Source organism: Harpia harpyja, chromosome Z (assembly GCF_026419915.1).
Source record: "Harpia harpyja isolate bHarHar1 chromosome Z, bHarHar1 primary haplotype, whole genome shotgun sequence".
NCBI classification, from domain to species: Eukaryota; Metazoa; Chordata; class Aves; order Accipitriformes; family Accipitridae; genus Harpia; species Harpia harpyja.
The window spans coordinates 66,364,166-66,387,779 of record NC_068969.1 but is presented as its reverse complement, the minus strand read 5'-3'; the positions used below and the strand labels follow the sequence as shown (position 1 = coordinate 66,387,779).

The 23,614-nt window shown below is 39.7% G+C and overlaps 1 protein-coding gene across 3 annotated transcripts in view; it reads right to left on the bottom strand.

Moving 5' to 3' along the window:
- CDC42SE2 (CDC42 small effector 2) overlaps nt 1-23,614 on the bottom strand; it is a 93,141-nt gene that overhangs the window by 65,200 nt on the left and 4,327 nt on the right. For 2 of the 3 annotated variants that reach the window (XM_052775642.1, XM_052775640.1), the window contains exon 3: nt 10,822-10,894. The exons of the other annotated variant lie outside the window; for it this stretch is intronic. The gene's annotated coding sequence lies outside the window, so the exon portion shown is untranslated. The remainder of the gene's footprint in view (nt 1-10,821; nt 10,895-23,614) is intronic. 3 annotated transcript variants of the gene reach the window in all.

Below are 23,614 nucleotides of genomic sequence, written 5' to 3'. Positions count from 1 at the left end.
AGAAAGAAAGTAACTCGCCGTGAGAACCCTGAGTATCAATACGTAACAACTCATAAAACATGTTTTTTGAGGCTATGGGCAAATAAATAGTTTACAACAGAAACCGAGAAGGTTTCACAGAAAGCAACCTGAAGTGATCATTAGTTTTACATTAATAAGCATATGCATAGTGTACATAGGGTACAAAAGCATTCTCACATAGGGTGTCAGACTATTACACAGCAAGAAGTAGAAGGGAAATCACGGTTTTTCTAGGCCTTAACTAAAGTTCTGGCTAGTTTTTTCACTTAACATTACCAGGTCAGCAGTCCTGTACCTGAAGGTCTATCTCTTTAGCAACAGTGGAGGAAACATCTGGGATTTGTGCTAGCTCTGAGGAGCCCGAGTCTCCACAGAAGGCAACAGAGAATTGCAGCATTTGCTGCCCATAAGACTACCAGAGTGTCCTGGCAAGGTTATGCACTTACTGCACTCCTGGAGTCAGCAGATGATGACTTCCAGATACAGTCTGAAACTAAAAGGCTGCTACCTGCCCCATGAGCTGATACCTGTGATCTAACACTGGAAGGACCATAGACAGAAGTATGATATTTCAGCGCTGTGTTGACACAGGACATATGCAGACAGTCTAGTCTATTTTGTGGTAAGCTTTTGAGAAACAGGTTTGACCTACCCTGACATGTTTCCTCTTGGTACTTCTGCTGAGGTCTTTGAGCCCCACGTGATTATTTCTGAATGGGCACAAAGGAAGGCAAAGATGAACAAGCCTAATTTCTGCAAGGGAATTTCTTTAAAAGTCCACATTTTGAAAAAAACAGCACACTTGCAGTTAACTGTCTCGGTTCTGTGTAAAGTATTTAATAACCTGGGGGAGGGCGTGGAGGGGGAACAGATGGTCAGGAGTTTAAATAAAGAGATACTGAAGAATACAATTGGTATTATTCGAGGACCAAGATTCAAATACTTTCAGTGTAACAGAAAGTTAGTTGTAGTTCTAATCCAGAATTTGTGATGCCTTAACCTACAATTGTGGGCTTTCTTACTTGTGAATATCCCATAAATATTTAAAGTAGGAATACAATAAGATTAAAAATAGGTACATGTACCATGCTTACTTGTAATACTATGTATTTTAATACTTGATTCCACCTGCTCTTTTACCTAGCCTGATCTCATACCTCTTTCTCCGTCTCCTGTTGTATAGCTCTGTAATTGGGATGGTAGAACAATTGGTAGGAAGAACTTCAATTTTGTGTTAAAGATATACATTTGCTAGAGCTCAAGAAAAAAATAAAATAAAACAACACATGTATTTCACATTAAGCAGCTCACAAGCCAGAAGTAACTCGAAGAATAACGAGGGGTAAGAGTCAGAGAAGTGGTAGAGAAACACACAGTGGTGCTGAAATAACTGCAGTTCTTGAACATGCAATGTAGTGAATAATGCTGATATTTGTCAAAAGACAGTGAATCTGCTTTTTATGTCACTAGTACATCCATTTTTTAACATTTGAAATTAACTAGTATGTGTGTATATTATATTTTTATATAGATATCTCAAGCATTCCAATTGCTTCAATGAGATGTGCACAAAGCTATCACCCTCAACTTGAGACTAACACTTCAAAACAAATGCTGATTTCACTTGCTTTATAATATACTGGTATCAGAGACAGTTGCAAATTTAGACAGCACTGGTAACATCAGTAATAATAGTCTGTGCATACTGGCCATCAGCTTTCATTCATTAATTCTGTACTGGTACTTTGATGGGGAAATAGACAAAGTGTTTGGGATTTTTGCAGAAGTTCTGAAAAAAATAGTCTAAAACACTGTCTTCCACTTCTTGATGAATATCCTATTTTACTGTAATACTGAAACCACAATATCTCAAAAATTAACTTTCTAAAATGTACAAATAGTAATAGCAGGACAATGAAATAGTGAAAAGCCTTCCAGAAGATTTTCTGAGAAGTTACTGCTCTTAATTTGTGAAGTGATGGATGTTTCTTCTTTTCATAAGTGCTTGTTATTAATAACTGTGTTACTGAACATGTCCTCAGAACATAATCTGTTTCTGCAAAACAAGCTATTATTTCTGGATATATGTGAATGTATCTTCCTTCTAGAGGATTCTCACCTATCTGCAAAAAAGCAGTTAAACAAACAAAAAACCACTTCCACACTTGAGCTCAGCTTGAAATACCAAATTAGTAATAGCTGCAGTGCTTCTCTACTGTAGAGGCTTCCGGTAAGTAAATGCTACGTGACTTTGTTAAACATACATGGAAATGAAAGTATATCAGTCTCTAGAGACTGGAACAAGCAAGGACTTTTTTTACAGTTTGTTTTGGGACATATAACAAAGTCAGACTTTTCTGCAACAAAGCTTTACATTTGGGAATTTGATGCCTATTACTATTTGATGCTGTTACTAGCCACAGCAATGCAATATGGTAAGTTAACAAAGACCATCCAAGAGCCTCCACTACTACCTTAGAAACACATACCAAACCGCTTGTCCTTAAATAGCACTACAGTCAGTTCTTGCAGAGCTAGCAACTTTTTCCAAGGCTTTTAAAACAGAAGTAGTTACAGTTTTCTCCCATGCCACCCCACAAAGGACTACATAATGTAACATTATCCAGCAGCCTTCAAATTCTGGGTCAATCTAACAGCATCACCACGATGGTAATGACCACTACAGCTATTTTGAGATACAAGCAGCTGAAAGGAACAGGAAGAGACAGAAAGGTAACAGGAAAGGTTATAGTGTTACATTGCGGGAAGGAGAGAGGGAGAGGAGAAGCAAGGCAGAGCAGAGCAGAAGCACCTACACTCATGAAACAGTCCTGAAGCTCACATACAATATAAAAGAATGGGGTAGGAGATTTGTTTTTAAACAAATAAAAAAATTGAAAAAAGGGGAAGCAAAAGCACTTGTAATGATACCACAACAGATAACCCACTACATTAAGAAGCTTTGCGGAAATATACCTAAATATCCAGAGGCAAAGATAGTGCAGGAGATATTGAAGAGGTAGATGGAGAGCAGAAGAAAGAGGGTACAGAAACAAAGGAACCAGTGTATTTATGGGAGAGCACTTGTTGACAAAATAATTTTCTAGAGTGGCTTATCTGAAGGTAAATAATGAAATTTTGACAGTAAATCATATTTTTCTTCTGTGGCAACTCTGTTAACAATGAGTAATGTCAGCGATCTTCCATAAGTTTGTTTTCCCTACAACAGATAAGTCAAGTGATAACATCTGCGTACAAACTAGTCTGGGGGTCTGCACTTTAAAATCAGCTGGGACTACAAGGATTGATGTCACAGTGTGGCTTCACATGTACTTGTTAAGTCACAGTCCATTAAAAGGCAGAAAATATTCAATACAGCAGCACCCCAGTCTCTTGTGGCATCTCAAGTTAGGAGCCTTATGTTAGAAGCATCTCAAAACATACATGGAAAGTTAGGTAGCTAGATTTTCTGAAGTGCCAAGTACTCAGCAGTTTCCACTCAAAGCCTGCTTGATTTTTGAGAAGCAGGTTCTACTCAACTAGATTTGGCTTGCTGTTTTACAAATCAAACAATTCCTCTGGCACCCCTGTCCCCCAGTAATTAATTACAATGCTTCTCCATGCCTCCACTCCCTCTTCTGCATAAGGAAATTAACATCTTTTCATATACATGTATAGCAAGTAACTATCACCCCTGCATTCCTCTTTAAGAGAGGGTATTTCACATTTCCACATCACCACAGTAAAAGCATCTTCCCCAACAATACTGGCACTAACTTGAAAAGACTGCTTTTAAAAAGGGGGCTAGGCTGTCGTTACCATCCTCATTTTTTAGTTCACTCACATTAATTAAAAAACTGTCCTGGTTTCAGCTGGGATAGAGTTAACTGTCTTCCTAGTAGCTGGTACAGTGCTATGTTTTGAGTTCAGTATGCAAAGAATGTTGATAACGCTGATGTCTTCAGTTGTTGCTCAGTAGTGTTTAGACTAAAGTCAAGGATTTTTCAGCTTCTCATGCCCAGCCAGCAAGAAAGCTGGAGGGGCACAAGAAGTTGGCACAGGACACAGCCAGGGCACCTGACCGAAACTGGCCAACGGTGTATTCCATACCATGGGACGTCCCATCTAGTATAGGAACGGGGAAGTGGGGGCAGGGGAATCGCCACTCGGGGACTAGCTGGGTGTCGGTCGGCAGGTGATGAGCAATTGTACTGCGCATCATTTGTACATTCCAATCCTTTCATTATTACTGTTGTCATTTTATTAGTGTTATCGTTATCATTATTAGCTTCTTCTTTTCTGTTCTATTAAACCATTCTTATCTCAACCCACGGGTTTTGCTTCTTTTTCCCGATTTTCTCCCCCATCCCACTGGGTGGGGGGGAGTGAGTGAGCGGCTGCGTGGTGTTCAGTTGCTGGCTGGGGTTAAACCACGACAGCAAACAAAACCCCCAATGAAGCCAATGCAACTCCCCCACCACTATTTTTGAGTCAATTCAAAAGCAGCTCTCCTCTTTTGCCGGTCAATGGGATTTAAGGAAGTTACCGCTTGAGGCCAGTCTTCCAGTTCTTCAAACTCCTGCACTAGCGAGTCAACGTGCTCAGGATGTGCAAATGCAGTTCAGCCTCTGAACTTGATTCATACTTCAGGCTGGTTGACCCAACATGACTGACAGAATAACTGTTGACAAATACTTGGAATGAAGTCTAACAAACCAGCCTCAAAAGAATGGTCGGTCATGCATAATCCAGCCAGAGAGAGGCATGGATCTATCATGCAACAGGAATAATGGAAATATTGGCCTGCTTACTCTTCCTCCCCAATTTACTCAGTAACAGATAACATTCCTGGCAGGATTAATAATTGGGAGTGAAGAAAGATTAGAAGGATTGAAGACTGATATACATTTCAATACAGAGAAAGACAGCAATACAAGATGTGCTGCTTCTGAATTGCCTCAGTCAAAAGAAGAAATCAGATTCTTGAAAAACGCTGCAGCTATTAGCTCATGCTTAAGGAGGCAGGAACAGCAAGAAATTACTTTGCTCATTATATTTGAAAAAGAAAATGACATCACAGAATGGTGTCTTGTGAGAAGTCCAATATGATTTGAATGAAGCATATTCCAAGAAACTACATCAGTCTTTCCTGGACACAGGGTAGCATCCAAATGGCTCAATGGAACTGCAACAATTCTGGACATGAGTAAACATGCAGAGTAGGCGTCTGTGAAACTACAGAAAGGAAGCAAGATGTCTGTGAAATCTGCGTTTCCAAAGCTGAATGTTAGTAAGATTTAAGACAGTATTTTGAATCTATGTGCCAAAGTCCTGAATAAGCGCTTACTGGAACACATCCCTCCTTCAAGGGACATAGCTTAAAGTGCTTCTCCTATTAGGACAGTACCCAGTAAGCTGTAAATAAAGTTAAAAAACAAAGCTAGAAAATAATCCATCCTATGGCCTTCAGTGTGCTGTAGCAACTATTGGTCCAAAAGAAGACATCAGAGTGGAAGAGTATTTTCTGTGGCAAAGATTAACCTGAAAGCTAAATTGGGCCATTAGCAAAAGTCTGTTCATTACTACTTCTTTCCTTCTTGATACTAGATCATTAATATAGGAAAGAATATTATCCTTTTCCTTCTTTTGAAGAAAATGGACAGTTGCTATGGTTAGAAGTTCTACCTGGAATGCAAGAACAAGATTTAGATATAGTAAAGGAAACAGATCTCCTCCACTTGTGTTCACTTTTGGATCCAGCCTGCTGTAAACATCAGATTCTTAGACTTCATATGAGCTCTTCTCTGCCTCTGAGCTACCTAACTTACTAGATTTTAAGTATCTCAAGTAATTTCATGCTGTAGAATAGGGTTCCTTAATTGTTTGATACCTATAGCAATCTAATTTGACTATGTTACACATGCACATTGTCTGGTAGCTTTTCTGAATGAATAGGCATTGCACATAGGAGGGTAACTACGGATCTAATGCACAGAAGACAGACAGTAAGCACTAAACAATTTGTGACAAGGACTCTTAACACTCAGCCTGGGCTATCGCAGGAAGTAGGATGTCAGCATTCAAGTTGTTCCAGGACATTTGTCCTTGGCATTCTCACTGCAGATAGCACTCTGTCCTGAGCGTTACGTACCATGCGGGCTTAGCGCATTTTCTGTGGAGACGTGATTATTCACGGTGGTAAAAGCCAGAATTACACTCTTAGGCTTTGTGCCTTAATTACAAAATGGCAGATTCTTTTCCTGCATAAAATTACAAATAAAAACAAAAATATGATTGCAAAGTACAGAGTGTGTTTAAGAGGGCAGGAAGCATGTACAGGTTTTTCAGGATGCCATATTTCACACTGTACATAAGCTTAGCCAATTTGAGGAAAAGATGACAGCATATGACTCTACTTCCAGAAAGAAAAAGCCCCCAAACTTAAAGAACAGAACCTCCAAATCTGTTAGAGATACTTTAAATATCATTATAAAGTACATTCTATAGCTAGTTAGAAGTCTAAATATAAAACCTCAAAAATGAAAGATCTCTCAGGGTATATATTCAATATTTCAAACTACAGTAACTAAACATCACGTAGGTGTAATTCCTAGCATTTCTTTGCAGGCCTCATGCTTTACTTCCCCATTATGCTGCAGGATGGCTTATCCACAAAGGAGGGCAAACAAGTTTAAGTGTCCAATTTAGACACCAACCAATATTCCTGGCACACTTTCCTATCCTATGTTTTGCTTACTATTCTCTTCATACAGACAGGTGTAACGAAAGTTGGCTTCCATGACAGCAATATTCTTATTGACGGACTTTGATTCCTAGCTTTCCTCTGGTTTATGGTTTCCATTGGCACAAAGCCTCAGCAACTTTGTTCCTCATGTTCCACTTTACTGTGAAAAGTGACAGCTAAAGTTATGCTGTGGACTTCTGCATTGATATTGTTCAATTGGATCAGCTGTGTTCTACTTCAAAATGCAAACAAAATGTTTCAGGAAAAACACAAAACTGTTTTCGAAGACCTATGTAAGAAGCTGAATCAGTCACACAATCCTGCTGCACCCCAGTGATTTGACCCAAGTTTAACGATGAAGGAAGTGGAGGACAATCAGATACAAACACAGAGGGTGCAAGAGACAGCAGTAATGAAATATAAGTATTTGTATAAATGGGCATCTCAAATGGAGTAACTGAGGAGCACAGTTTTGCACCTGTATTACTTCAGAGTTATTCTACAGGACTAATGCAATGATCAGAACTCGGGAGTTGCAGGTAGAAGTTAAGCTAAACTGAAAAACAAAAGTCCTTCACTAAACAAAATGTTAAAATCTGACATCTTATGTGAATTTTTTTCCTTTGCCCTAAAGTGAACCGGGCATTTAAATTTCAATTAAATAAGTGAACTAAAACTTCTCTTTTTGCTATTGCTCCAACTTCATGAATCAATTATTAAATTGAAAATTAGAGTCATACAGAATTGATCAAAGTGTGGTGGATGAAGTCTAAACACTTCCTCACACAGGAAACTAAAATCCATTAAAATCTTACTCAGAAAAGACAGCCCATGAACCAAATTTTAAAACCATATACTACAAAAGCAAGGTAACAAAAAAGACATATTTCAGATTTTGAAGCTATGCAGGCTTTTCTGAGTAGTCTGCTAATATTTTAGGCTAAGACTTCTGGCTGCAAGAGTGTACTGCAGAAGTGTTGCAGAAGCTTTTAGTGCTAGATGTGAATGGATGAAGCGTTTCCTTGACAAACTCAAGTCGTTTACTGGTGTAAAAGCATTTATCTAAAATTCCCTACCATTTTGACACTACCTCCAGAAAGAAGATTTTTTTTTTTCCCCCTTCTCCCCCACCCCAGTATTCTAAACCTTTAGTGAATTAAGTGATAAGTAGCAATACTAGAATAGAAAAGTTAAGGAAACCACATTTTTGTCTTTTTTTCAGATTGTTCTGGGTTTGCTCTAAGCAGTTGGAAAAGTGTATGTTTCAGAGTATCATGAGACCAGATGAGGAATATACTAACTATGATGAAGAGCCACAAGCCTTAATGCCTTCTCCTTCACATGACTGGAAGTACATCCACCCACCATGTGGTCAAAGTCATGTGACAAGAAACACTGGCTATGTGAATGAAGATGCAGGTTCAGCCACACAATTGTATGGGGACAGGGGAGGGAAAAGTTGCAGGGTTCTAGGTAAAGAGGTGGCAGGGAATGGCCCTGGTGCACTGTCCTGCATCACTGTCTTATAAACTGCCAGTTTGAACCTCAAAACACTGAAGATAAATGAAGAAAGATACTAAGACTTAAAGCATGGGTTTTTTTCAGGCTGGAATAGGACATACTGTAAGATGTTTATGGAGATTTTACACTCACCAATTTCATAGCTGCCAGCGAGGCAAGTCAGGAAGGCTGCACTTCCTGACCTGTGATTGAAGCTTCCTGCAGACACTCCTGGAGCATGTACAGAAAGGGCAGCCAACAGGTTGGGAACACCCATTGCACTTCAATTGTTTCTGGCACATGAATGAAATGCACATATTTCTGCACTGTGGAGTTCTCTTTGCTCCCTGTGTCCCCCTGCTCCAGGGGGCATCACCACTGACAGACACCAGTGCTCCAGGAGAAGTCCTGTCTCCTCCCCACTTGGTCTGCCTGCATCAGCTCTCATCCATGCCCATGCCCTCCTCCTGCTGCTTGCAGTACAGCCCTTATTCTCCTCCAGTTGCAAATATTCCTCCTGTTTTCCTCTAAGTTGTCTCCTTCAGACAGGCATCACCATCTTTTACCTGCCCTTATCAACCCTACATCTGCTACCCAACTGCCTGTCTTCTTTTCCCTCTCTTCCATCCACCTCCACAGCATTGGTTTTTTGGTTGTAGGGTTTTACTGAGTTGGTAGGTTTTTTATTTATTTTAAAATTACCTGATTGGATTACCATTTCCTTCTTCTCTCCCCGCTCCTGACAGCCTCAAGGACAGAGATTCCCCATGCCCAGACCCCATTCTCATTCTGCAATGAAATATTTTTTTCACAGTGTGGATATATAAATATCTGGAGATACTCCTGAGGCATAGCAGCAAGAAGCAGGCCAGAGGAGGAACTACAGGGCCAGCAGAGGAGGCTGCAGCTCCTCATCCCACTTTGGGATGCCACTTACACTTCCAGTTTCACATACTACTAATAAAACTACCTCCTTGTCACATACTTCTCCAGGGTAAATTCATGTGCAGACTCTTCCTTCCCCAGGCTCTCTGGCAGAAAGGTTTTACAAGTAATAGTGAAATCAGAGCTGAAAAAACCAGGTGTGTTCATAGAAAGTAAGTGCACAGCATGAAGGATAAGCCCAAACACGTCCAGTATCGTCAGTCGTACTGACAACACTTCAGAGCTGTCAAAAGAACATGGGGGAACGGAGAGAGAAAGAAGGAAACAGAAAACGTAATGTTAGCCATTTACCAGTATTTAAATGAAATGCAGCATACTTGGAGTATTTTTAGGGTAAAGCATCAACTCTGCTACTTGAATTACGTACTTCATGAATGGTGCTCAGAAGCACAAAGAATAAGGTTAAATAGAAATATCTTTATTACGTAGTACCTGAGAAATGAAATAGTGTTTTGCAGGCTTTGCTCTCAAAGTGGAGAATCATGCAATGTGTTCCACAAGTTACACCTCTTTCTGAGGAAGCAGCATGTGTAAGAGATTTTTATGCACATTTCCTAAAGTACTGTACCTAACGGAATCCTTCTCCACAGTTCATTTGGATTTTCAGACAGTAAAATATGGAACAGTAAAGGAGAATATTAAAGTAGAATTTACAAGCTTCTAAAATTAAAGTTGCTGTACAGAACTGAGCTCATAAGAAACGAGCAGCAGTTTCAGGGTTTAACTGTTCAGTCAGTACTCCATGTAACTCACAGATCTTAACCCTACATAAATGAGCTGCGATCATATTACTTACTAAAGTCAAATAGGAATAGATCTATCCAAGAATTTTGCTGGAGGCAAATTCAGCTGATTAAAAACACTGGCCGTTCATCTACATTATTTAACACCACACCAAAGCAGGTGTACTTGATGGGATTAGAAAGTAGTAAAGTCAAGCTGGATGGGTCCTTCAAAGCTGAGCAAATGAGGATAAGCAGTAGCATTTGATACTAAATTGCAGGTAAAATTATTAAACCCATGAAAGAACACCAAGGGAGTTTTGTCATCTTACTGAAAAATTAGGTATTGGAGATCTATTTAGAAGCCTTACTTTGAACAAAGGAATAGGAATGTGAAATTGACAGTAATTAGCAATTCCATCAAGAATATACTTTGGTAAGAAAATTAGGGAAGAAAATAATTAGGGAAGAAAAAAGTATGCGGTAGCACATACCATGAATACCAGAGTCTGTTGGGGCAACAAGACAACTTAATGCTGTCAAAAATAATTTGTTAAATTAATTGAGGGTCACAAAGTACCTGGACCTCCTGTCAAAGTTAGTCTGAACTAGATATGAATATTAATCAATCTGTTTTCATTATGAGCTCAAAGGACATTTGCATCTCATAATTCTGCTGGACTTCTTATCAGGGGCTCATCGCCAGGGAGGCACTTGAAATGCTGCTTAGAATTCATGAGAAGAGCCATGAACCCAGATCCAATCTCCTTAAGGTTAAAATCCCTATCATGCTTTGATGGTTTTGGTGCCACAATGAATATTCATAGATTTGTCATCTATGTTTAGCTCAACATTTAAAGTGAAAAGTAAACAGACAGTATTGCCTACCTGAATTTCACACCTTCAGTTACTCTAGTCCTTTCTTTAAGCAGCAAGTTATTCACTGAAGAGATCCCCAATTCTAGAGAGCAAGGAACGAGGGAAAAATGGTGTTAAGTAACCATCTATTACAGCTCCTAATGCAAATTATTTATAACGAAGAGCAATGTAACTTAATGTTAGCAGGAAGAAAAGAAAACGGCTACCAAGAGGGAGAGTCTGGCGTTTCTCCAACTCTTCTTTGCACAGATGTCAGAACGACTGAGCTACTGCAGTTTGTGAATGAATTCAAGGATTAGAGGCTGCCTTGTTCACTGCAGTGTTGGAAGAAACCTTCACTGACTTGTGCACTCCCAGGTGCTCTTTATTCTTATCCTAATATGTCTACACACACTGTTTAAAATATATATGTATATATACACATAAATTTTATATATGTATGACATAGTTAGAGGAAGTAGATAAGAAGCATGGGTTCAAAAGCAGTAACTACTTAGTTTGGGCTGCTCCCTTTGCTAGGGTCAAACCTTAATATTCACAGGGTCTGGTGGAAAGGCGCTGAACCAGATGTATATTCCAACACTTCTGTGTGCAATCTGTGAGGTTTAGCAAACAAGTTTGTTATTGAATTATTGTCCATGACATTTGCTAACAAGTTCAGCAGTTCTCAGTAAAAGGAAGGATGAATTACAAGTACTGCAGGCAATAACAGAAAGGAAACACATTCATAAGAGCTGGCTCCGAGCGACAAGAAGAATCACTGTTCTAGAATCTGCTGTTGAAGTAGCAGCGGATTATTTACCGGTATTAAACATGTACTCAAAAAAAAAAAACCCAAACCCAACAAACCAGAACACCCCTCTATTCAGAGAGCATCCACCTGTAATGGCAAACTGTCAAGACAGCATTCATATTATCAGAAACGGGCTTCAAACCAGACAGAAGTTGTAAGGAAAGCTGATAACTTCAAACAATCCAGTTCACTCTTCAAATGTTCATGTAAAATAAGGTAAAAGGAGTACTAAATTAAATTTTATGCATCTCTTATGTAAGGTAGGGCAATGTTTTGTAGATTTTATTTTAAAAAAACAAAAAACTCTCTTTACCCTTGAGCTCCCTGGTGTTTTATCTTTCACACTACATGGCAAGACACTTGCCAACTTTCTGTGGGGGCTTGTTTGTCATTTCAGCCCTTCCTTGCTCACATACTACGGAACCGAGTCTTCTGTTTTTTTTCTCAGACTGACATAAGCCAGATTTTAAAAGTAAAATTAAGGGCTTTTTTATCTTTACCCCTGTAGTTTGCAGAAAAGACTGTCAGAAAATTTATGGACTAGAAACAAAGAGCTGAGGCAGATAATAACAGGTAAAAGAGACTATAAATGAAGAAAAATGGTAAATCAAGATAAGAATGCTGGGGAGGAAAAGAGAGAAGGAGGAAACTTGTCTGGACAGCATCACATGTCAAGAGACAGAAAGCTTTGATCACCTCTTTTGTTAGGATAGAAATCTGGGTGGTCAAAACCGAAAAAATTCACAACAGTGGATTACTAAGAGGAACAGTATTAGTAATTGGCTATAACTGCCTTTCTGAAAATAACATTTGATGATTACACAGCCTTGACAGTGACACAAGGAGAGTCTGTGGGAAGAATGAGATTTGAGTCTCCTTCCTTTGGCTAAGGAGTAAGACAACAGCTTTTTAGTCTGTTTATCTTTAGTTACCTCAGAATAATGAAGAGGACATAAAAGTAAACTTTAATTGATGGAACAATAAGCTTGACAGACTATATAAGAGATGTACAGTTACTGGGTGAAGGGCTAGAGAACTACAGGTCCCAAAGATGGGAGGGACATATAGCTGGAGCAAAGCAGGAGACTATCAACACAGCAGCAGAGGTACAGAGGGAAAACACTTCAATATCATAATGCTTGAGCTCCACATAAACTATACTCAGAATACCTGTAAGCAGAGTTCTGATGATTTTTCTTTCCCCTGGTAAAATAATCATATCACAGTAAGCTGTTCCTCAGACAAAACAGCTGAACAACCAGCTTATAACACATGACACTGCACTGGTTGCCTAACAAGTTCAGTAACAAAGCAAATAAAATCCTTAAAGCCAGCAAGGAAAACATGCATTTTTAGAGTAGGTGTCAATTTTGTAACTGAATTGTCACCGAAAGTTGGCTACCTTCTAGTTAAAGTCTCTGTGGACAACATCTGTTATATAGACAGGAGAAGCAACTAATTTAACTGCAGTTAAACATGGACCTCCTCACTCAAATGCAATGCAACTGAAATCAAAGTGGAGAAAGATTTGTATTAGTAAATTTCACTGAGAGGAAACTGAGATAATTGTGCATGATGAGATGTTAGCACAGAGTACACATTAATAGCACACATAACATCCAAAAACCATGTAGAGACTGCAATACTGCATAAGCCATTTCAATATGTAACTATTTATAAAAATGAGGTAACAGTAGATATAACAATATGTATATTTACAACTTCTAAGACAAATGTCTTCCTCTACCCCTCTCCTTAAAGGAAAACAGACTAAGTAGAAAATAAATGAATTGCACTTTCCTAAACTGTAGCATTAGAAATCTAGGGCCATGCTGTTAAGAGCATCAGGACAGAACAATGAAAGCCATCCTTGTACAATAACGTTTTAAGAAGTCAGTCACAAATGAGATCTGGTGAGTAGTTGTAAGTCATCGTGTCTCAGCTATTTAGAGTCCCAGATGAATGAAGCCTGTAGACTAAACCCACACACTAATGGACAATTTAATTCACAAAACCAATTCTATAAATGGTAGACTTCTAGCTTGAAAGGCTATTAAATGAACTGGCATAGAGTACCAGCCAGCAGAGTGGAAAGAACAGTTGTTTGCAGGTACTGCCAAGGCATACTGCTAATCAAGCTGTAACCCCTTTCTATGAAGTTTGGACAGCTTATTGCACACTTGCCCACATCACTCATTGTCGTGGCTTAACCCCAGCCAGCAACTAAACACCACGCAGCCGCTCACTCACTCCCCCCCACCCAGTGGGATGGGGGAGAAAATCGGGAAAAGAAGCAAAACCCGTGGGTTGAGATAAGAACGGTTTAATAGAACAGAAAAGAAGAAGCTAATAATGATAACGATAACACTAATAAAATGACAACAGTAATAATGAAAGGATTGGAATGTACAAATGATGCGCAGTACAATTGCTCATCACCTGCCGACCGACACCCAGCTAGTCCCCCGAGCGGCGATTCCCCACCTCCACTTCCCCGTTCCTATACTGGATGGGACGTCCCATGGTATGGAATACACCGTTGGCCAGTTTCGGTCAGGTGCCCTGGCTGTGTCCTGTGCCAACTTCTTGCGCCCCTCCAGCTTTCTCGCTGGCTGGGCATGAGAAGCTGAAAAATCCTTGACTTTAGTCTAAACACTACTGAGCAACAACTGAAGACATCAGTGTTATCAACATTCTTTGCATACTGAACTCAAAACATAGCACTGTACCAGCTACTAGGAAGACAGTTAACTCTATCCCAGCTGAAACCAGGACACTCACTCATTAAGAATGCCAGTTATAAATAGCAATTGTCTAAGTGTTAGCATTTGCATGAGAATTTGAAGCTTTACACTTGTCTGAAGCCTTGTTTTCAGAGCTAACAATTCAGTATACTTTCTGTATTTCTAAATAATAATTTACTGATTTAACCAGTTAGAAGAAATTGCTAATGTTGCAACATTAGCAGGCAATTTCATCATTATCCTGACATCATCTGCTTAGATGATTTCTTATTTTACTTAGTCCATCACAGCTTCAAAAGTCATATTAGCGTTTGAGAAGTTCGGTATAAAACTTATGTATGAAAACAAAGATAAAGTACAAATCAATATGATAAATGACATACAGATTACCTTAGAAAGGTGAAACGTATCTATTAGTACAGTGCTTCTACTGAAGAGATACACATTCTTTTAGAGAACCTAAATGCCAATGAAGTCTATTTTGATGGGGCAGCTACAAAAGTGTCATAAGCATTAACAGACTTGAGAAAATTAATGCTATTATTACTAAGTGTGTGAAATTCAGAGACAAAATCATTAGTGCAGCCCCATAACATTTTCTAAGATGTTTTCTAATTACACAGAACAGGTTGAAGTTTGATAAAGAAACTGAAGATGCTATACATGTAAAGTGTAAGCTTTAAAAATGCATTTGTGTCTTAGGGAAAAGTTTTTTCTAAGCTAAAGAGGCCATGAGTTGACAACAGATGAAGAGTTAAATAGTCTGCAAACAGTCAGTCCTTTTCATTACAAAAAAAAATTCAGACATTGAACTTCAGCAGTTTCATCAGTTTATCCATAAGAAAATGATAATCTAAACTTTATATTGGGTTTCATTATCTTCATTAGAACATGACTTACCCTTTTGCAAGCCATTAAAAAAAGAAATGGAAAAAATACCAAGGATTAGTTTTGCACCTACTAAGTAATTTTCATCTCTCTATAGACATATACAGTGTATACACCCAGATTTATAATCATCCCTCCATTCCAGTCGATAGCAAAGTCATATACGTAGTGAAAATTACAGATAGCCAGTAGAGCATATTTTAGCATTTCATTTAGTAGAACCATAATTAATGTGAATGGAGTTAATAAATGTCAATGAGTTCAGAGCTGTGCATATTTGGAAGCAAAAGAGCCATAAGGTATGTAACATTAAATGTAAGTTGAGGCACAAAGAATCATGAAAGCTCATTTTAGTTTCTCCCATTCCTACCAGAGGGATGTAACTCTCAAAATCAGAGTCCTTTAGAGGACAACGTAGAGATGGAGTTTACGCTTAGATACATCTGAAGGAGGAAGGTATCTCCATTCACCAACTTAGCCTAGAAAAGGACTAGTGACCGTAGCCTACTTGAACTTCTCTCTGAATACCTTCTCCCCACGTCTAACATTGTTTTTGAGAGATCCTTAGAAGACAGCAAGATTAAGACATTTCAATTTTATAATGTTAACATTTACCTCCGCTGGCCTCCAGAAATCTCACCAAGAAAAAAAGCAAATAAACCTCTTGAAACTACTCGGAGTCAGGCACATAGAAGGCTGACCTCCAGGTCACGTATATCTGTGCTGGCATCAAGCTTTCCTATTTCTTCTCTGTTCTAATGAAATTCTTTGGCTCATCAGTGACACAGGTGTGTCTAACTGGATGATGAATGGACAACACTGTATGAACACACTAAGGAGAAGACTGAAAGATACCTGGGTCAGAGGCTGGGAGTGCAGAAATTCAGCTATGTAAGGTGTGAAATCTTATATTTCATTCCAATTAGACACCCTGGATTTTTTGTGTGGAGAAACTCTGTATGTATTACAATGTTTGAGAGGCTAGGCCTTTCATAAAGAGAAGGAAGAATTATCTGTGTGCTAATACTTCTTTCTCAGATTATTTTACTGCCATACAACCTAAATCTAACTGTGATCTCTTTCGCTGTATATAAAGGCTTTCCTTATTCATAAGGAAACAGCTGAAAGAGGCTAATACCATCAGGGGTTTTGGTGGAAGGAAGGTGCATTTAATAGTATGCTTTTCAGAAGCAGGTACTGTGTTTTCATACGTGCTAACATAGACTTGAGAACCTGACATGAATAACTTAACTGATTTATCAGATAAAGGATGTCATTTACTTAAATTTTTGCTTCAAAGTCTAGTATGAATGATCCCTTAGCTGTCTGCTTTAAATCACACAGGTGACAATCAACCTGTGTGCTACTACAAATCCTGTAGGATTAGACAGGTTAGACTTCTACTCCTGTAGGAGTAGACAGGTTGAGGTAATCAACAGAACAAAAAAAACCCACCCAAACTACAATAGATCATTGCCTGAAGTCCTATCGACCCCGAAGTTTTGTCTTTTAAAGAGCTAGAAAGAGAGGTATCCTGTTGGTGGACATTAAATATCTCCTTCAACAAGCCAAGTAAGGACCTAGCAAGTCACTAGCTATACAAACAGCTCCACTGCCTACATAGTGGAGTTCAGCCTTCGCAAAAACAGCCTTGAAAAACTGTAACTTGTTTTCCTAAGGCAAAGACTTTCAAAGTCATCACTTCCCACACTTAGCCTCTCAAAAGGAGGCCTGGGATTTTGAAGAAAAAATACCATAGTAATAAGCATTATTACTATGACAGACTGCATATAACAAGTGAATAGCGTTGTAAAAACAAAATACACCAAGTGATGTGAATGCACACACGGGTGTCTCAGACCTACAGCTGACTGTGTAAGTTCTGGACAGCCTGACTGAGTGTTCGTGTTCACGTCAAGCTGATTACTCCGCTCTGCCAGTGGCACAGGCAGCTCTCATGAGCCTGCCCTGACACATCTGAACTCTGATGCAGCGAGAACATTTCAACTCCACATCCCTCTTCGTGGTTTTGCTATACCGTTTATCTATGCGATGAGAGAGTGAAGAAGCCCATTCTCTCAGGCCGTCTAACACAAAAGTCATTATAACTTGGTCTGCATTCTGAACCAGTATCAACGCCTCTGTAATTCTCAATAGCAGTGGGCCAGTATTTTTAAACTAATAAGTTACTGCAGTTCATTAAAATTTAAGACTATCAATATAGTAATGGGGAAAATAAATCATCCTTCATCCAAGTCTCCCATTTTTTTCAGTTTATTTAGACTACAGCAGTAAAGAGCCAAGAAACATCAGGTTTAACTTCTCCTGTCCCCCACACAAAGCAATAGCCAGTCTCCCTATAAAATCATAGGAATTGATAAGTTTATCCGTCTTCAGCACTGACTAAATAAGGGTAATTATTAGGAATCAGTTTTAGCACTCCAGAACAGAACACAGTTCCTTTTAAAAATCTTTTTTTTTTAATTATTGTTTTTATTTGAACTAGCATTGACTACACTTCAGAACTAATTCTGTGCCTAAGGCAACAACTGCATGTACCAAAGCATCCAGACAGGCTTATCGAAAACCAAGAACCTTAAACATTCACAATGACTTGGCAGAAATCACCAGGACATCAGCTATCAGTAGTAACTGTCCTTGGTACGTAGCTCTAGTTGTAAAACACTGACTTTTAAGCCTACCCGTAAATTCTCAGAGAGGCAACAAAGAAGTTTTGAAGTTTCTTTGCTGGATTACAAGATTCTTATATGCCATTTTCTAAACAGAAAGAAGACTCAATGATTACCCATATATCTGATTATTTTAGTGAATTAGTTTCAGAATCACAAAAAAAATCTGATTAAAAATCAGACTGTAAGAAGTATTAGCTGCATCATATTACTTTGGTTTTAATTAAGCAAAGAACATATCTACATCAAAGAACAAGCAATGCTAGTGGCACTGAGCATACGCTGTATTAACAGATTCTGTTAATGCAGATTCCAACTTTAGCCTTCCTCCCACACACACACATTACCATAGTGATTTGCAAAATTGGCTGCCTGAGATTTTGGAACAGTACAGCATTTGAAATGCCCTCAGCATCTTTGAATAGATGCAAACACAAATTAAGTTACATTTAAAGCAACAAGAAGCCACAAATAGTTTCATAAAGCTGTCTTTACAAAAGAACACTGACAAAATTATCTTAATATGACCTCAACCAGTAGAAACAAAGCAACAAAGCTTTTACATTAATGCTTTCTGTCCCTGAAAGAAAGGGAACCAAGTCTAAGGATTCTAGAAAAGAAATCACATACATTCAGTATAAAAAGCATAATCTAGAATCGCCTGTTATCTCTGTCAACATTTGAGTAGCTATCTCTGGAAGCGGCACTTTCAGAACAACATATTTTCTTTAAAGGAATTCTTAATTTATATACTATTTCACTAAAATGCACATTTGTTTGGATATAACAGGTCCATGCTTGTTGCGAGTTTCCCACAAGTAGGATCACTCTTGATGCAGTTTCCTTTTATTAATTATAATTTTCAACAGAAATTTGAAAAAAAAAAATCATCTTAAGAAATGAGGATCATCTTACTGTGAACATATAGATATCCTGACAACATAGAGGGCACAGGACTGGGAGCCACCATGACAATTCATGGTTCTTTGTGCTCCAACCAAACAATAGGTTAAACAAACAAATCCACCACAAACTCTGGTATCTGTATTGTCCTGTATTTAGTGATAATGTCCATACTTTAATTTGTAAGCACCTTGGGATACAACTAAACACAATTATGATTCTAATGAAGAAATACAAGGGGCAAGACTTCACCATAAATGCTGCCTGCAGGTAATGACCAATATTACCCTTGCAAATGCATTCTTGCAGAGATGCAGTTGACTTTCTTCACAGACACAACTGTAATAAATTTAGGATCTCAATGAAAGGTTCACCACTAACTTCATCGTAGCCAGGGTTTGACTTGACACACTTAAAACTGAAAGGCATCCCTTACCACTCCTACTGACTTCCCAGGAAAGGCCTGTGGTAAGCAGAAGCACCACTTAACAATCACGCGTGGGTGAAGAAGAGGCACCAGCGCAGGGATTTACAGACTCTTCTTTAGAGCCCTCACAGGAAGCTTGGCAATGGTGGGCCCTGGAAGGTGGTGCACGTGGAAAAACTGGATTAGAGTCAATCACATGTTTCACAACAGAGTGGCTGCACTGACATACTGCCCCTTAGAATCCAACTCAGTACAGTCTTAAATCCAACTAACATTTTTCAAGAGCATCACAAGGCTTTACCCATTACCAGACAGCTTATCAGAAAACAAGTTACAATTGTGTCAAGTAACAGAGCTGGACACACCTACATTTATCTTTCACTGTTAAGTAAGTCACTATTTCAACAATGAAATATAAAGACTTGATTACACAGCAAACCCTGGCTGTACCAGGGACATGCTCCCACTGTGAGCAGATCACCTACGTAAGATGAATTTTTTTGATAGGACAAAAAAAAAAAAAAAAAAAAAGAAAACAAAGTAATGCACCATAGCTACTGACTTAAGTCTTCCATTAGCTCCACAAATTATTCTCCCCTTGGGAATTCTCCTGCTTGGGAACAATAAAAAAAATTAAACATCTGATGAGCACGGAGTGCATGAAATACCGAAACTAAAACAACTATTTGAAGAGCACTCCCTGCTCCCTCCTCCCTCCCCTTAAAAATTAGAGGTTACTTAAAACAGGTATTTCTAAACCTTTCTTTCAGTCCACCATAGATTGACTTCTTGGGTATGTCACCACAAATAAACAGGTGAACTCCTGCTTCTGCAATACTTACACATACTTTTGGCCAGAAAAAAAGTTTCTATTGTATCTCAAAATCTGTTTATACAGTTCAGGTGAACAGAACTACTCTTAACTTCAAACTACTTTCTTACATCAACTTTAATTTATTTTTATTATCTCAAGGCAGAACAAGCCTTATAAAACTCAGCTTATTAGAAAAGGATTTCAGTACAGAAAATCAGGGTAAGATACCATTCACTTGAAGTGTTAAGAGGGGAAATAGGTAGTTGACCTCAAATGAAAAATTGTTCACAGGAAGCTTTAAAGGAGTAGGTGGAATTCCTTTAGTAAATAGTGTTTGATGAGAATAGCTGCATCACATTGGGCCAATTGAAAGAGATGTTATCAGTCAGCACAAGAGTTATTGAACATAAGCCATAAGATAAAAGCAACCAATAAATGTAAGAAAGAACTTTCTGCATGTAAAATTTCAATAGTTACTAGTATGACTGTTTTGACAAGGAAGCCAACTGCAATTTACAAAAGTCCTATTTTTGCACAAGATTTAAACAGTCTCCAAATTCAGTGGGTCAGTGCAAGAAAGATGACAGAAGATCCCCTTCCAAAAAGAAAGTGAGGGAAAAGTATACCAAGCCCCCACAAAGATAAGCCTGTACTTTATGACAGAAAAGGCACCAACTTTAAAACAGAAATCACCAACTTCATTCAAAAGACAGACACACTGTGGTGGGTTGACCCTGGCTGGACACCAGGTGCCCACCAAAGCCGTTCTATGACTCCCCCCTCCTCAGCTGGACAGGGGAGAGAAAATGTAACGAAGGGCTCATGGGTTGAAATAAGGACAGAAGAGATCACTCACCAATTACTGTCATAGGCAAAACAGACTCAACTTGGGGAAAATTAACTCAATTTATTAACAATCAACCAGAGTAGGGTAATGAGAAATAAAACCAAATCTCAAAACACCCCTCCCTTCTTCACCGGGTACAACATCACTCCCAGATTCTCTACCTATCCCACCAGCAGTGCAGGGGGACGGGGAATGGGGGTTACAGTCAGTTCATCACACGTTGTCTTTGCTGCTCCTTCCTCCTCAGGGGCAGGACTCCTCACGTTCCTCCCCTGCTCCAGCGTGGGGTCCCTCACACGGGAGACAGTTCTGCACGAACTTCTCCAATGTGGGTCCTTCCCACGGGCTGCAGTTCTTCACAAACTGCTCCAGCATGGGTCCCTCCCACAGGCTGCAGTCCTTCAGGCACAGACTGCTCCAGCGTGGGTCCCCCGTGGGGTCACAAATCCTGCCAGAAAACCTGCTCCAGCGTGGGTTCCTCTCTCTCCATGGGTCCTGCCAGGAGCCTGCTCCAGCACGGGCTTCCCACAGGGTCACAGCCTCCTTCAGGCATCCCCCTGCTCCGGCATGGGGTCCTCCCCAGGCTGCACGTGGATATCTGCTCCACTGTGGACCTCCATGGGCTGCAGGGGGACAGCCTGCCTCACCATGGTCTTCCCCACGGGCTGCAGGGGAATCTCTGCTCTGGCGCCTGGAGCACCTCCTCCCCCTCCTTCTTCACTGACCTTGGTGTCTGCAGGGTTGTTTGTCTTACATGTTCTCATTCCTCTCTCTGGCTGCCATTGTGCCCCCTGCAACTTTTTTTTCCTTCTTAAATCTGTTATCCCAGAGGCGCTACCACTATCGCTGATGGGCTCGGCCTTGGCCAGCGGTGGGTCCGTCTTAGAGCTGGCTGGTATTGGCTCTGTTGGACATAGGGGAAGCTTCTAGCAGCTTCTCACAGAAGCCACCCCTGTAACCATCCCCCTACCCCACTACCAAAACCTTGCCACACAAACCCAATACACACACTTATTTTTTCTGCGTGGACAACTGGAATTTTGACTGGGAAGGCTTTGGTGACAACACACTTTCTACTCTGTGGAAAGAAAGTTTTCCTAAGAAAACATTTCTGAACTCTGTGCAGTAACTGATAAAGCTCAAGACATGTACAGTCAGAAAAAAACATGTTGAGTTGTACGGTAATTTGTAAAAAAAGCACAAGAGCCCAAAATACCCAGCAAACAATAACACAGTCCATAATCCGTTATTTGGTTCATGCATTATTTTGCCCTTGCACTGTGATTTATATACTGATAAAACAAATAGCTCTCTGTTTTAGCCTAAATGGTTAGAGATACTTACAATATTTTATCCTTGCTTGCCTGAAGTACAACTGTAAGTACTGTAACAGTTTTGCTGTGAAAAATTATTGGAGTGGTCATCACTGTGTGTAATCTTCTCCCAGTGTTAGGAGCCCCTTATTGTTTAGATGAAAGTTCCTCCTTTACTATGCTAAAGATGAATTGCAATTTCTCCTCCAGCACCTCTCCCCCAATGTAGAGGCAATGGTTTATACAGTGCAAACAAACCTCATCATGACACCTGTGCTACAATTTATGGTGCGGAGAGGATTTAAACTCTGTCCAGTGAAGGACTGAGCTGACAGTTTTCTAATAACCACAGTATCAGACCAAGTGCTCAGGTAACTGCAATCCGATAGACCTTTGACATACTAGATGTTGGCCTACACCGTGATCCATACTTTCAACATCAGGCAAATAAGCAAGCATTCCATTGAACACAATGCACAGAGATCCATTTCAGTTGTTTGTTGAATATGCCTCAACCATAGCTTTGAAGCAAGCTGAACAGTTCCTAGCTCTTCAGGCAATGCAACTGTCAGCAGCTTGCTTTCTCCTGTGTACCACTCCGACGCACTACTGCACATGCAGAGAGAAGGTATCAGTTCTCCCTCTGACATCTCATGACAAACGTTACCAATCTGATTGGACAGAAAGCTAACTAAATCAGAGGAGGAAGTTAATATAGTATAGTCATGTTTCCAGGAAGAAGCCTGCAAAACCTGCTGATGATCGCATTGACACCTTATGTCTTCCTCTTTACACCTCCCTCCTAAACCCTTCTGTTAATGTGACGCTGACAAAGAAGATGGAACAGTGCTCTGAATTAGGTCTGCGCTAATTAACTGTGCCTTCATTACAGGCAAGAGAGCTCCTCTTCCTCTTGGAGTTGAGGAGAAGCAATCAAGAGAAATCTTCTGTTCTTCTTGGGACAGTAATTACCCTTGGACTAGTAGTTTCATCTCATACATCCACTTATAACCACACACAAAAAACTGAACTAGAAAGAGACCAAAGGGGTCCTCAGACAGAGCTACCCAGCTATGTAACAGGCACTGAGAACAGACCTTCTCAACAGGACACACACCAGCCTAACTTTCCTACAGTCTCTTTGCTAGTAACAGCCAGCTTTCCCACTGCTAAACCTCCTCTTCAATCTGCTCTTTACGTGAAGCCCCCGCTTCAATGTGTTCCATGCAGCTGTTTGATTGCTCTCTTACCCACCTTCATTTGTTTCAGGTTGCTTGTTCCTTGAATTTGTCATTATTTCTTGACATCACCACTGATCATGCAATAAAACAAGAGACACTAATCATGCAAGACAGACTTGCTTCATCAAAATATCCTGAAACT